Here is a 16,426-nt window from a genome sequence, read left to right as displayed (position 1 = left end):
CATGCCATTTGTTTTATATTACAATCTCTTGAAGCTTAGGCTTCCAACTTTTTACTTTTGTTTTTCATTAGCCAATGAACCATGTATAATGACTGACTGTACAATCTTAGAATCCAAAAATAAAGTGCTATTGGTGACATAGGATATTCATTATATTTTTTAAAAGGTTGATGACATGTGAAACCAAAAACTGGTATGTTTCACTAATCAAAGATATGACATACACATTTTGTCTGAAATGATACTTAACATGGACAGAACTTCACAACACAGTGGGACTTCCTGTAAATAAATGGTTTGGATGCTTATATTAAGTTGGTGCAAAAATAATTGAGGTTTTATATTGTTGAAATTCACTTTTTGATATTGGAATGCATTCTTATGTAAATATGGTCATATTATACATAATTTTAATGTACATTTCTTGCTTAATATTTTTTATTAATGACTTATTATTTGCTGTTTATTTTATGTTTATTTTAGACTAGGGAAATTATGTTAGACAAGAAAATAATGATTTTCTTATTCAAGTTCAAAATGGGTCATTAAGCAACAGAGACAACTCACAACATGAACAGTGCATTTGGACCAGGAACTGCTAAAGAACATACAATGCAGTGGTAGTTCAAGAAGCTTTGCAAAGGAGCCGAGAGTCTTGAAGATGAGGAGTGAAGTCACCAGCCATCAGAAGTTGACAATGACCAATTGAGAGCCATCATAGAAGCTGATCCTCTTACAATTACATGAGAAGTTGCTGCAGTACTCAACATTGACCAGTCTATGGTCATTCGGCATTGGAAGCAAATTGGAAAGGTAGTAGTTGCCTCATGAACCGACCAGAAATCAAAAAAATCATCATTTTGAAGGGTTGTCTTCTCTTATTCTATGCAACAGCAATGAACTATTTCTTGATCAAATTGCGATGTGCAACAAACAGTGGATTTTATATGACAATCAGAGATGACCAGTACAGTGGTTGGACTGAGAAGAAGCTCCAAAGCAGTTTCCAAAGCCAAAGTTGCACCATAAAAGGTCACACTCACTGTTTGGTGATCTGCTGCCCATCTGATCCACTACAGTTTCCTGAATTCCAGTGAAACCATTGTATCTGAGAAGTGTAACCAGCAAATTGATGAGATGCACTGAAAACTGAAACACTTGCCGCCAGCTTTGGTCAACAGAAAGGGCCCAATTCTTCTCCACAACAACGCTGAACCGCATGTTGCACAACCAATGTTCCAAAAGTTGAACAAATTGGACTATGAAATTTTGCTTCATCTGCCATATTCACCTCACTGCTCACCAACTGATTACCACTTATTCAAGCCCCTCAACAAATTTTTGCAGGGAAAATGCTTCCACAACCAGTGGGATACAGAAAATACTTTGCAAGACTTTGTCAAATCCTGAAGCATGGATTTCTATGCTATAGGAATAAACTTATTTCTCATTGGCAAAAATGTATTCGTTGTAATGGTTACCATTTTGATTAATAAAGATGTGTTTGAGCCTAGTTACAATGATTTAAAAATCATGGTATGCAAGCACAATTACATTTATACCAATCTAATATATTTTAGTGGGCAGATAAATGATTTGAAAATAAACTCCTGTTCTTAAAATTGGTGTCATATTAGCAGTAGCATAAGATTTTGTAATATGAATTTTATTATAATTTTTAAAATATTCAATTCTGTCATAGAGTACAATAAAACAAACAGCATGAAGATAACCCATGAAACGTGATAAGCCAAGATAAATAAGCAGATCTGCTATGAGACATAAATTCACAATGTGTCACAAGTATATAATGAGTAAACAAGTACCATGTGAGATATAGGCAGAATCCTTAATCTGAACTAAATATAAATAGTAAATAATAATCTGTAAGACACACTAAAGATGGAAAAATAAATTATATGCTGAAATAAACAAAAGTGTTGCATAAAGTAAAAAAGGATAAAATATCATATATTAAAAAATGTATCTTATGGGCTTAGAGGGCTCTCATTCCTATATCCACAACCTATTGGTGAAACCTAATATAGTTCCATTTGGATCCAGGTATGTTCTATTCAAAAAAGGCAGATAACAGCCCCAGTTATTAAGCAGACTAACTGGCAAACTAACCGCCTGTGCATTTTTCTGGCAGAGTATTGTGTGTCATTGGTCCTGGCACATTTGGTCTATAAGCCTCTTGCACATACTTCAAATTTGGTTCTACAAAGCAAATAATCAGCAGGGAAGGACCTGGTGGCCAAGAGAAAGAGAAAAAGAACACCTGAACATTATAAAACCTAGGACCCGTTAGCAGGTCGTTTCTCCCATGACCTCCTAACTTATTCTAACTGTATTATCCTATCTCATCTATCTCTCTGTCAACTCTTGCTTTGAGTTTTAAATATATTTAATAAACTATGACTTTGTAATTAACTTATATCTTTCTGTTCTGTGATCTCTGGTGTAGTTTGTTAATGTGCTTAGAGGCTATCATTGCATCAGATCATATCCTTATATGATAGGTGACACAAAATAATTACAGCCTATTTGCTAATCATCTTTAAAAGTTATTTAAGCCCAGTTATTAATAAATTAATAAATTAGTAATGAAACATATGTTAGGATCAGAAATATCCAGTTATACTTATTAGAACAAATCAATATTTATCTGTGTGACTTCTCTCTAACCTTGACCAATACCAGGTATTTCCAAGGATAAAAGGAAAAGTAAATCCTCCATAAAGCTGTTAATTAGTCTCTGGATTATCTTGTGTGCGCATTTCTGATACCATCTGGACATGATCATATGTCCTAGAGAATCGGAACTTGTGATCCATATCATTTTAATCTCTATTTATATAATTACAGATAGTGTGCTTTATATAAAATCCGTAATCCTTTCCTAAAATAGTGTTCTATCCCAATGGATTCCACATACTGCTAGCATATAAAAGCTACATTCCAGTGATGTCTGCAATGTTTCAATAATTGCTCTCTTTGTGTCAGTGCTCACATCTATCTTACCCTCTGTTTTCAGGTCAGTCTTGCTAAACAAATTCTTTGAGTCACTCTCATATTTAAGATGTTTCAGTGGATCCAATCCTCACTCCTTATTCTGGAATTCTACAATGTTCGAGAATCTGGCCCTGTCTCTGTTTCAGACTTATTTTTCTATTATTGTAAATAAAAGCTAAGGTTGCAATGCTTGAATGCTTGATCAACCTCCCAAATCCAACAAACCCTAGGAAAGTACGAGATTTGGAATTATAGGTATACATTTGTACTGTCAAAACCTAGCCATTACTTACTGTTTTGAGCAATATTTTTGTCATCTCTAAAATGAGATCATCATTATAAATATAATCATAGTTATAATTATAATATCTCACAGAGTTGCAAAGATTAAATTAGATAACATCTTTCTCCCTTTCTTTCACTCTCAGTGTTTCAAAACATCATTCTGTAGATCTGATACATCCACATTTTTCAGAATCCTTCTTAGGGTCCTTAAATATCACTCCCTCCCATACCTAAATAACAATACTTCTACTTTCTCCTTAAAACTTATACTGACATATTTTATTGATCTCATTTCCCTGGACAAAGATATGCTGGATTGAGTTCTTTTACAGTGTAATAACAGGATATGAGCTTTTATGGCTGTAAACGCAGTGTGAGACAATGTGTATAAGGTTGAGAACTGGGATTCTTGCTAACTTGCTTGTTAAATTCTTCTTGCTAATTCTTGCTAAACAATTAAGATGTATCCAGGGAGGCATCACACAGGTAGGCCAGATGCATCTATATGCAAAGTCTGGGACATTCATGAAGCAAATAGAATCAACACAACAACTGGACCACATGGTGTAACATTGCCCAGATTTTGAATTGCAGGAAAGTCCATGAGGGTATACACAAAAATAGCACTGAAAAAGGTTTGAAATCAGTTTGCTATTTGAATCATGGGATGTAAAATTAGTCCAGGACATGAATTATAAACCTAAACAGGTGTACTGTCTGCTAAAAAGTAAAGTATAAATAACTCACAAAAGGCTCAGAACACAATTCAAATTATCTGTCTTACTAAGATTCAGGAGCATCTCAACTTCAATGAGAAAAGTAATCAACAGCTGTCAGCATTGCAATGATACAGATGATGAAGTTATCTGGGAAGATTTTTAAAGCACCTATGAAAACCCAACCATCCGTTCTATAGGAGATCAGCCCTGGGTGTTCTTTTGGAAGGAATGATGCTAAAGCTGAAACTCCAGTACTTTGGCCACCTCATGCGAAGAGTTGACTCACTGGAAAAGACTCATGCTGGGAGAGATTTGGGACAGGAGGAAAAGGTGATGACAGAGGATGAGATTTGCTGGATGGTATCACTGACTCGATGGACATGAGTCTGAGTGAACTCTGGGAGTTGGTGATGGACAGGGAGGCCTGGCATGCTGCAATTAATGGGGTCGCAAAGAGTCAGACATGACTGAGTGACTGAACTGAACTGATGATAAAAATGTTCCAACAAGAAATTATAGACCCCTTTGGAACAGCTGAAAAATAAAACATCTCAAAAAAAAAAAAAGAAAAAAACTCACTAGATGGGTTTAATTTTTAAAAAATGAAAATTAATGGAAATTGTCAATGAGCTTGACAACAAAACAATAGAAATGATTTAATTTGAACATCAAAGAGAACAAACATTCTTTTAAAATAAGTGAACAGAGACTCAAGAATTTCTGAACAGTTATAAAAGATATAATATTTGTATCACTGGAATCTCAGAAAAAGATAAAGAGTAGATGGCTTAAAAAATACTTGGAGAAATAAAGACTTAAATCTTTCCAAATCTGGCCAAGAAGCTAAATCTAAAAGAAAATATACACTGACATATCAAAATAAAATAATTTATATCTACGTAAAAGACAGAACAAAATCTTGAAAGTATTCAAAAAGATATAACGTGCTCCTCTTAGGGAAATAACAATTTGAAGAGCAGCATAGTATTTCATTAGAAATCATGGAGGACCGAAGAAAGTTGCCCAATTTTTTCTAGTGCTGAAAAGAAAAACTAACAACCTCAAATTCCTTATCTAGATAAAATATCCTTCATAAACAAAGGAGAAAGAATTAACAATCTTCATAAAAATACTGACCATAAAAAACTAAGAGATAACCACAAGCAGATTTGCTATAAATAAAAGGCTACAGTAAGTTCTATAGAAAGAAAGGAAATAATAATAGAAGGAAACTTGGAGTATCACAGTAAACTGACAGAATGGAAAGAGTAAGTATTAATGTATGGTCAGACATAATAGACTATAATTATCCCCTTGAGTATTTTTTAATGAGAAAGGTATTATAACATTATCTGATGTGGTTCTAAGTGTATCTGAAGGTAATAGTAAAGACAACTATGTCATAAAATGTAGAAAGTAAAAATGACTTCTATATTTCTTGTACTAATAAAATGTTGATAGTAAGAAGTGGTAAGCTATATGTATGTCTCATAATTTCTAGGGAAACCAATAAATTTTAAAAAAACTGTAAGAAAAAATTCTCAAACACTGTAGATAATTCAAAATAAAAGTAATCCATAGGAAAGAGAAAAATAAAGGAGTGAAATGGGAAATAAAGAACATACAAAAGGAATAAACAGAAAAAAAGTAATTGAGTGGCATATTTAAACCCTAAAATATAAAAAATTACATTAAATATATAAATGGTCTAAATATGTCAGTTTAAAAGCAGAGAAGGGCAAAGCAGATTTGAAAAACTGCCCTCATTATTTGAAATCTATAAAAAAATTTACTTACCATGTTTAGTTGGTTAAAAGTAATGAAAAAATACACCACGTAGAAAATAATCAAGAGAATGCTTGGATTGCTATATTATTTTCAGACATAGTGGGCTTATGAACAAAGAAAATTACTAGGAGAAAAATAGCAATACCACATAATAATAAACGGTTCATTAATGAGGAGAAACACAGCTGAGATCTGCTTGGAGCAGATGCTGCCAAAGCCACAGTGATAGGAACACTTAAATAATAACATAGACAAATTGCTAGAGACTAAGTGTGGAACAGCTTGAAGTTGAGAAACTCCTGGGGACCACAGCCTTAGGGTGACCCTACACTCTTGCAGATTTCACCCCAGGAAGCTCAGCAGATTCTCAAGGTACAGAACTAAGAAAAATCCTCCTACAACTTTGGCAGGGAGAGGTTACTTTTCATAATCATTTTTTTTTTCAACCACTTGAGGTATGATAGATGTCTTTAAAAATTGTACGTATTTAATATGTAAAACTTGATCAGTTTAGAGATAAGTGTATATTCATAAAACCATCACCACATTCTACACCAAAACATATGTAACACTTTCAAAAGTTTCCTCTTGCCCTCTTTATTCATTGCTATTATTATTGTTATTACTACAGCCATTATTATTATCATTATCATTGGACCAATAACACAAGGTCTACCCTCTTAGAAAATTTAAAATTATACAATGCAGTATTGTTACACAGGCTCTATGCTGTATAGTCACGATGGTGTGATCACTCACCTAGAGCCAGACATCCTGGAATGTGAAAGTCAAGTGGACCTTAGAAACTATCACTACAAACAAAGCTAGTGGAGGTGATGGAATTCCAGTTGAGCTATTTCAAACCCTGAAAGATGATGCTGTGAAAGTGCTACACTCAATATGCCAGCGAATTTGGAAAACTTAGCAGTGGCCACAGGACTGAAACAGGTCAGTTTTCATTCCAATCCCAAAGAAAGGCAATGCAAAAGAATGCTCAAATTAATGCACAAATGCACTCATCTCACACTCTAGTAAAGTAATGCTCAAAATTCTCCAAGCCAGGTTTCAGCAATATGTGAACCATGAACTTCCAGATTTTCAAGCTGGTTTTAGAGAAGGCAGAGGAACCAGAGACCAAATTGCCAACATCCGCTGGATCATGGAAAAAGCAAGAGAGTTCCAGAAAAACATCTATTTCTGCTTTATTGACTATGCCAAAGTCTTTGATTGTGTGGACCACAATAAACTGTGGAAAATTCTGAAAGAGATGGGAATATCAGACCACCTTACCTGCCTCTTGAGAAACCTATATGCAGGTCAGGAAGCAACAGTTAGAACTGGACATGGAACAACAGACTGGTTTCAAATAGGAAAAGGAGTACATCAAGGCTGTATATTGTCACCCTGCTTATTTAACTTATATACAAAGTACATGATGAGAAATGCTGGACTGGAAAAAACACAAGCTGGAATCCAGATTGCTGGGAGAAATATCAATAACCTCAGATATGCAGATGACACCACCCTTATGGCAGAAAGTGAAGAGGAACGAAAAAGCCTCTTGATGAAAGTGAAAGAGGAGAGTGAAAAACTTGGCTTAAAGCTCAACATTCAGAAAAGTAAGATCATGGCATCTGGTCCCATCACTTCATGAGAAATAGATGGGGAAACAGTGGAAACAATGTCAGACTTTATTTGTTTGGGCTCCAAAATCACTGCAGATTCTGATTGCAGCCATGAAGTTAAAAGACGCTTACTCCTTGGAAGGAAAGTTATGACCAACCTAGACAGTATATTCAAAAGCAGAGATATTACTTTGCCAACAAAGGTCCATCTAGTCAAGGCTATGGTTTTTCCAGTGTTCATGTATGGATGTGAGTTGGACTGTGAAGAAAGCTGAGTGCCGAAGAATTGATGTTTTTGAACTGTGGTGTTGGAGAAGACTCTTGAGAGTCCCTTGGACTGCAAGGAGATCCAACCAGTGTATCATAAAGGAGATCATTCCTGGGTGTTCATTGGAAGGACTGATGCTGAAGCTGAAACTCCAATACTTTGGCCACCTCATGGGAAAAGTTGATTCATTGGAAAAGACCCTGATGCTTGGAGGGATTGGGGGCAGGAGGAGAAGGGAACAACTGAGGATGAGATGGCTGGATGGCATTACTGACTCCATGGACATGAGTTTCCATGAACTCCAGGAGTTGGTGATGGACAGGGAGGCCTGGCGTGCTGTGATTCATGGGGTTGCAAAGATTCAAACACAACTGAGCCACTGAACTGAACTGATGCTGTATAGTAAAGCCCTAGGCCTTATTCATCTTGTATAACTAAAACTCTGCACTATCCTTTATTACATCCCATGTTCTCTTCCCCTTAGGCTTTCTTATCTCTCCTTTCTATTCCTTGGAACTCTGAATTCAAATGGGTATATCTTTCCTTTTCTCCTTTGCCTTTCACTTCTCTTCTTTTCACAGCTATTTGTAAGGGCTTCTCAGACAACCATTTTGCTTTATTGCATTTTTTTTTTTAAATTGTCATCTGAGTTAAATTCACCCATTCTAGTCCATTTTAGTTCACTGATTTCTAAAATGTCGATGTTCACTCTTGCCATCTCCTGTTTGACCACTTCGAATTTACTTTGATTCATGAACCTATTATTCTGGGTTCTTATCAATATCACTCTTTACAGCATTGGACTCTATTTCTACCACCAGTCACATCCACAACTGAGCGTTGTTTCGTTGTTGGTAGAAATGTAAATGGATGCAACCACTATGAATCAATATAGAAGTTCTCTTAAAAAAATTTAAATGTAAGTACTTTATGACTCAGCAATCTCACTTAAGGTGTATATTTAAAGGAATTTACATCAGATTATTGAAGAGATATCTACAATCCCATTGCAGAATTATTTTAAATCACCCAAAACATTGAAGCAACCCATTCGTCCACTGATGGATGAATGGATTAAAAAAAAAATTATGGGATATGTGTTCATACACAATGATCTTGACTTTGTGACAATACTGTTAAACCTGGAGGACATAAACACTAAGTGAAATAAGGCAGACAGAGAAGGATAACATTACATGATAGCACTTACATGAGGAATCTAAGGGCCTTCCCTGGTAGCTCAGTCGATAAAGAAATTGCCTGCAGGGCAGGAGACCCAGTTTCAATCCCTGGGTCTGGAAGATCTGCTGGAAAAGGAGATGGCAACCCACTTCAGTATTCTTGCCTGCAACTTTAAAATAAGTGTTCTTTTTATTGAGTGTTCTTCTATTATTAAGGAGAAATAAGAAATGTCAACTCACCAGGGGAAGAGACTCTACCAGAGCCTTATCCCACAAAGAGGAAAGGGAACTTATGCAGCTCAAGTGCTATGCAGCCTTCCTGTCTTTCCGAAGTGGATGCTTGGTAAGCTAACACAGCAGAGTATCGTGAAGAACACAGCCCAGAGACAGAGGCACACTGAAAGACAGATTTAATCATAAGATTACAGAACACTTCCTCTTTCTACATATTACCATCATATTAAATATAACAACAGTGGCTTACAGCTGAAAGAACTGCAAGACACTGACTGTGTTAAGGAGAAGTTTTGGTGTATCCAAAAACAACAGGTGAAGAATAAAAGGATACCAGAACAATTTTCAGGAAGGATAAATTGAAGCTAGAATAAAATTGGCACCAAAGCAAGCACTAAATACAGCCCAATTCCTATTCAGATTAATATAAACCTTATATTAAAGACCCAGTAAATCAGTTCCTATTATCTAACACATCATCTTTGTCTTTAACTAATAATTACAAGTCATGCTAAAAGGAAACAAACAAACAAACAACAAAAAACACAGCCTAAAAAGGCAAAGCAGAAATTAGAACCTAACTATGATATGAAATATATTTTGGAATTATTAGATAATTTAAAATAACTAGGGTTAAAATGTTAAAGAGCTTTAATGGAAATTAGTAGACAACATGGAAGAAAAGAATTAGCAATGTAAGAAAAAAGATTCAGATTCTAAGAAAGTATCAAAAGGAAATGCTAGAAATTGAAAACACCATAAAACAGAAAGGAAGTGCACCTTTGATGGAATCATCAGATTGGACACAGACAAGGGCACATCAGTTTCCTTAAAGATATATCAGTTGAAATTTCCAAAATTAAAGTAAAAAGAAAAGAAAAATAATTGAAAAAGATGGACTGGCTCATCTGTGAACTATGGGACAATTTCAAGAGCCATGATATATGTATTTGGAATGTCAGAAAGAGAAAAATTATATTGAATGGATTAGAAGAAATAATTGAATAAATAATGACCAATAATTTTCCAAAATTAATGACATATATAAAACCACAGACCCAGGAAGCTCAGGGAATACTAAGCAGTATAAAAAAAGCACACCTAGATATAGCATATGCAATGGGCAGCAAATTAAAACACTGAGAAATATATCTGAAAAAGGTCAAACAAAAGAACAAGTATAAGAAATACAGCAGACTTCTACCAGAAACTATGTAAACAGGAAGAGAGTGGAATATAATATTTAAGGTATTGAAAAAACAAACAAACAAACTTGGAATTCTATATCCAGTGAGATTATCTTTCAAAAATAAAGGCAAAATATTTTCTCAGAAAAGTAAAAGTAAAGAACTTAATAATCAGCACATCTGTCTTTCCAAATATGATAAAGAGTTCTTAAGGGAGAAGGAAAATGATATAGGACAAGAGTTCAGACATGCATAAAGATACTGTTTATAATAGCCAGGACATGGAAGCAACCTAGATGTCCATCCGCAGATGAATGGATAAGAAAGCTGTGGTACGTATGCACGATGGAGTATTACTCAGCCATTAAAAAGAATACATTTGAATCAGTTCTAATGAGGTGGATAAAACTGGAACCTATTATACAGAGTGAAGTAAGTCAGAAAGAAAAACACCAATGCAGTATACTAACGCATATATATGGAATTTAGAAAGATGATAACAATAACCCTGTATGTGAGATAGCAAAAGAGACATAGATGTATAGAACAGTCTTTTGGACTCTGTGGGAGAGCTCGGAGAGGGTGGGATGATTTCAGAGAATGGCATTGAAACATGTATAATATCATATATGAAACGAATCACCAGTCTGGGTTCAATGCATGGCACTGGATGCTTGGGGCTGGTGCACTGGGACCACTTAGGGGGATGGTATGGGGAGGGAGGAGGGAGGGGGGTTCAGGATGGGGAACACATGTATACCTGTGGTGGATACATGTTGATGTATGGCAAAACCAATACAATATTGTAAAGTAATTAACCTCCAATTAAAATAAATAAATTTATATTAAAAATAAATAAATAAAATGGAGGCAACAATAAAAAAATATAAGAGCATAGGATAAATAAATAAAGGTAAAATAAAATCTATTTTTTCTTACTGTTAATTTAACTAAAAGATATTTTTGAAGTATTTGATATAAGGATAAAGGAAATGTATGACATGTCATAAGGGGTATAAGGAAGGAATTGGTAGTACTGTCATGAAGTGTTTACACTATACATGAAAGGATACCGAATTATTAGAAGACTCACTTTGATTGGCTTTAAATACATATTGCAAATTCTAGAACAACCATTAAAAAATGAAATAGAAGTATAATTTATGTGTTAACAAAATAAATAAAATTGAGCCATAAAAATGCTCTACTAAAACCAAAAAAGTCAGAAGAAAAAAGCAGACAGTGCAACAAATAGAAAGCACAAACTTGACAGAAGTGAATTTAACTGTATCACTGACCACTTTAAATGTCAACAGTATAAGTATACAGAACTTATCAGAATGGATAAATTAAAAATACCAACTATATGCAACTGTCTACAAGAAATCTATTTTAATATAAATGGAGCAACTGTCTACAAGAAATCTATTTTAATATAAATGGATTCTAATTGATTAAAAGTAAAGGGGCTGGGGAATATATGCCATGATGATGCTAGTCAAAAAATAAGATAGAGTAGCTATATTAACTTTACATAAAGCCAACCTAAGAATAAGGAAAATTATCAGGGATACATAAGCATTACATAATGATAGTGTCAATTTTCAGCAAAACCATGACCATAACACGTATATACCTAACAACAGATAATTTGAATGCTAGGCTATGAAAATTGCTAGAGTTAAAAAAGTCAGTTAACAAATATACAATTATAGTTGATGACTTCAAGGGTAATCTTCAATAATTGATAGACCAAACAGGCCAGCTTCCCTGGTGGCTCAGGCTGTAAAGAATATCACCTGAAATGCAGTAGACAGAGGTTCGATCCTTGGGTCAGGAAGATCCCCTGGAGAAGGAAATGGTTACCTACTCCAGTATTCTTGCCTGGATAATCCCATAGACAGAAGAGCCTGATGAGCTACAGTCCCTGGGGTCACAAAGAAAAGACACAACTAATCGAATAAGCACACACACATAACAAGCATGTAGATAATCAGTAAGAAAAAAGCTATCCTAAGGACCACATTCAATCAACTTAATCTAAGTGATACAGTATATTTCATCAAGCAACAGTTCAGTTCAGTTCAGTTCAGTCACTCAGTTGTGTCTGACTCTTTGCGACCCCATGGACTGCAACATGCCAGGCCTCCCTGTCCACTCCTGGAGTTTACTCAAACTCATGTCCACTGAGTCAGTGATGCCATGCAACCATCTCATCTTCTGTTGTCCCCTTCTCCTCCTGCCTTCAAACTTCTCTGGAATCAGGGTCTTTTCCAATGGGTCAGCTTTTTGTATCAGCTGGACAAAGTATTGGAGTTTCAGCTTCAGCAGCAGTCCTTCCAATGAACATTCAGGACTGATTTCCTTTAGGATGGACTGGATGGATATGCTTGCAGTCGAAGCGACTCTCAAGAGTCTTCTCCAACACCACAGTTCAAGAGCATAAATTCTTCGGTGCTCAGCTTTCTTTATAGTCCAATTCTCAAATCTAAACATGACTAGTGGAAAAATCATAGCCTTGACTAGACCGACAATTGTTGGCAAAATAATGCCTCTGCTTTTTAATATGCTGTCTAGGTTGGTCATAACTTTTCTTCCAAGGAGCAATCATCTTTTAATTTCATGGTTGTAATCACCATCTGCAGTGATTTTGGAGCCCCCCCCCCCCCCGAAATAAAGTCTGTCACTGTTTCCACTGTTTCTCCATCTATTTGCATGAAGTGATGAGAGCAGATGTCATGATCTTAGGTTTCTGGTGTTGAGTTTTAAGCCAAATTTTTCACTCTCCTTTTTCACTTTACACAACAGGTTCTTTAGTTCCTCTTCACTTTCTGCCATAAGGGTGGTGTCATCTGCATATCTGACGTTATTGATATTTCTCCCGGAAATCTTGATTCCAGCTTGTGTTTCTTCCAGTCCAGCGTTTCTCATCATGTACTCTGCACAGAAGTTAAATAAGCAGGGTGACAATATACAGCCTAGAGGTACTCCTATTCCTATTTGGAACCAGTCTCTTGTTCCATGTCTGGTTCTAACTATTTCTTCCTGACCTGCATACAGATTTCTCAAGAGGCAGGTCAGGTGGTCTGTATTCCCATCTCTTTCAGAATTTTCCACAGTTTGTTGTGATTCACACAGTCAAAGACTTTGGCATAGTCAATAAAGCAGAAATAGATATTTTTCTGGAACTCTCTTGCTTTTTCGATGATCCAGCAGATGTCGGCAATTTGATCTCTGGTTCCTCTGCTTTTTCTAAAACCAGCTTGAACATCTGGGAGTTCACAGTTCATGAATTGTTGAAGCCTGGCTTGGAGAATTTTGAGCATTACTTTACTAGCATGTGAGATGAGTGCAATTGTGCGCTAGTTTGAGAATTCTCTGGCATTGCCTTTCTTTGGGATTGAAATGAAAACTGACCTTTTCCAGTCCTGCGGCCACTGCTGAGTTTTCCAAATTTGCTGACATATTGAGTGCAGCAATTTCACAGCATCATTTTTTAGGATTTGGAATCAATTTCACTAGCTTTGTCCATAGTGATTCTTCCTAAGGCCCACCTGACCTCACACTCCAGGATGTCTGGCACTAGGTGAGTAATCACACCATCGTGATTACCTGGTCGTGAAGATCATGTTTTGTACAGTTCTGTGTATTCTTGCCACCTCTTCTTAACATTTTCTGCTACTATTAAGTCCATATCATTTCTGTTCTTTATGGAGCCCATCTCTGCATGAAATATTCCCTTGGTTTCTCTAATTTTCTTGAAGAGATCTCTAGTCTTTCCCATTCTATTGTTTTCTTCTATTTCTTTGCACTGATCACTGAGGAAGGCTTTCTTATCTCTCCTTGCTATTCTTTGGAACTCTGCATTTAAATGGGTATATCTTTCCTTTTCTCCTTTGCTTTTTGATCCTCTTCTTTACACAGCTATCTGTAAGGCCTCCTCAGATAGCCATAATGCTTCTTTGCATTTCTTTTCCTTCGGGATGGTCTTGCTCCCTGTCTCCTGTACAATGTCATGATCCTCCATCCATGGTTCATCAGGCATTCTGTCTATTATATCTAGTCCCTTAAATCTATTTCTGACTTCCACACTATAATCATTAGTGATTTGATTTAGGTCATACCTGAATGTTCTAGTGGTTTTCCCCACTTTCCTCAATTTAAGTCTGAATTTGGCAATAAGGAGTTCATGATCTGAGCCACAGTCAGCTCCTGGTCTTGTTTTTACTGACTGTATAGAGCTTCTCCATCTTTGGCTGCAAAGAGTATAATCAATCTGATTTTGGTGTTGACCATCTGGTGATGTCCATGTGTAGAGTCTTCTCTTCTGTTGTTGGAGGAGGGTGTTTGCTATGACCAGTGCGTTCTCCTAGCAAAACTCTATTAGCCTTAGCCCTGCTTCATTCTTTACTTCAAAGCCAAATTTGCCTGTTACTCCAGGTGTTTCTTGACTTCCTACTTTTGTATTCCAGTCCCTTATAATTAAAAGTACATCTTTTTTGGGTGTTAGTTCTAGAAGGTCTTGTAGGTCTTCATAGAACTGTTTAACTTCATTATTCAGCATTACTGGTCGGGGCATAGACTTGGATTACCATGTTATTGAATGGTTTGCCTTGGAAATAAACAGAGATCATTCTGCCGTTTTTGAGACTGCATCCAATTTCGGACTCTTTTGTTCACTCTGATGGCTACTCTATTTCTTCTAAGGAATTTTTGCCTACAGTAGTAGATACAATGGTCATCTGAGTTAAATTCACCCATTCCAGTCCATTTTAGTTTGCTTATCCCTAAAATGTCGAGGTTCACTCTTACCATCTCCGATTTGATTGCTTCTAATTTGCCTTGATTCATGGACCTAATAATATTCCAGGTTCCTATGCAATATTGTTCTTTAAAGCATTGAACCTTGCTTCCATCACCAGTCACATCCACAACTGGGTGTTGTTTTTGCTTTGGCTCCATCACTTCATTCTTTTTGGAGTTACTTCTCCACTGATCTCCAGTAGCATATTGGACACCTACCAACCTGGAGAGTTCATCTTTCAGTGTCCTATCTTTTTGCCTTTTCATACTGTTCATGGGGTTCTCAAGGCAGGAATACTGAAGTGATTTGCCATTCCCTTCTCCAGTGGACCACATTTTGTCAGAACTCTCCAATATGACCCACCAGGCAACAGCAACACATTTTTAAAAGGCTCAGTGGAAATTTAATAAATCACATTGCAGGTCATAAAACACACTTTAGCAATCTGAAAAAATAGAAACCATACAAAATGTACTCCCAGACTACAACAGAATTAAAGGAAAATCAAATACTAGACACTAATAACAGAAAGATAGTTGGAAAAGTCTCAATTATTTGGAGATAAAATACATACCTTTACATAATGCTGGGTCAAAAAAGTCTCAAAATAAAGTTAACTAATTTTGTACTAAATAAAAATTTACATACAGTCTATTAAAATGTCCGAAAAAAGCAAATGCAATTCTTAAAGGGAAATTTGTAATATTAAATGCATATATAAACTCTAAAGTAAATAAACTCAGCTTCGACAAATAAAAACTAAAGAAAGAAGAACAATTTAGGTCTAAGCAAGCAGAAGAAATAAAAAAAAGTCAGAGCAGAAAACAATGAAATTGAAAACAGAAAATCAATAGAGAAAAACCAATGAAACCTGACCTGGTTCTCTGAAAAGAATTGATAAATTGGTCCATAAAAATGAAATTGATAGGTCAGGAAGCAACAGTTAGACCTGGACATGGAACAACAGACTGGTTCCAAATAAGGAAAAGAGTATCTCAAGGCTGTATATTGTCACCCTGCTTATTTAACTTATATGCAGAGTACATCATGAGAAATGCTGGGGTAGATGAAGCACAGTTTTGTTCAGTTCAGTCTCTCAGTTGTGTCCGACTGTTTGTGACCCTATGAATAGCAGCACGCCAGGCCTCCCTCTTCATCATCAATTCCCAGAGTTCACCCAAACTCATGTGCATCGAGTCGGTGATGCCATTGAGTTGTCTCATCCTCTGTTGTCCCCTTCTCCTCCTGCCCCCAATCCCTCCCAGCATCAGGGTCTTTTCCAATGAGTCAGCTCTTCCCATGAGGTAGACAAAGTATTGA

Source organism: Ovis aries, chromosome 1, assembly GCF_016772045.2.
Source record: "Ovis aries strain OAR_USU_Benz2616 breed Rambouillet chromosome 1, ARS-UI_Ramb_v3.0, whole genome shotgun sequence".
Lineage (NCBI taxonomy): Eukaryota > Metazoa > Chordata > Mammalia > Artiodactyla > Bovidae > Ovis > Ovis aries.
Note: the sequence above shows the minus strand (reverse complement) of the source record.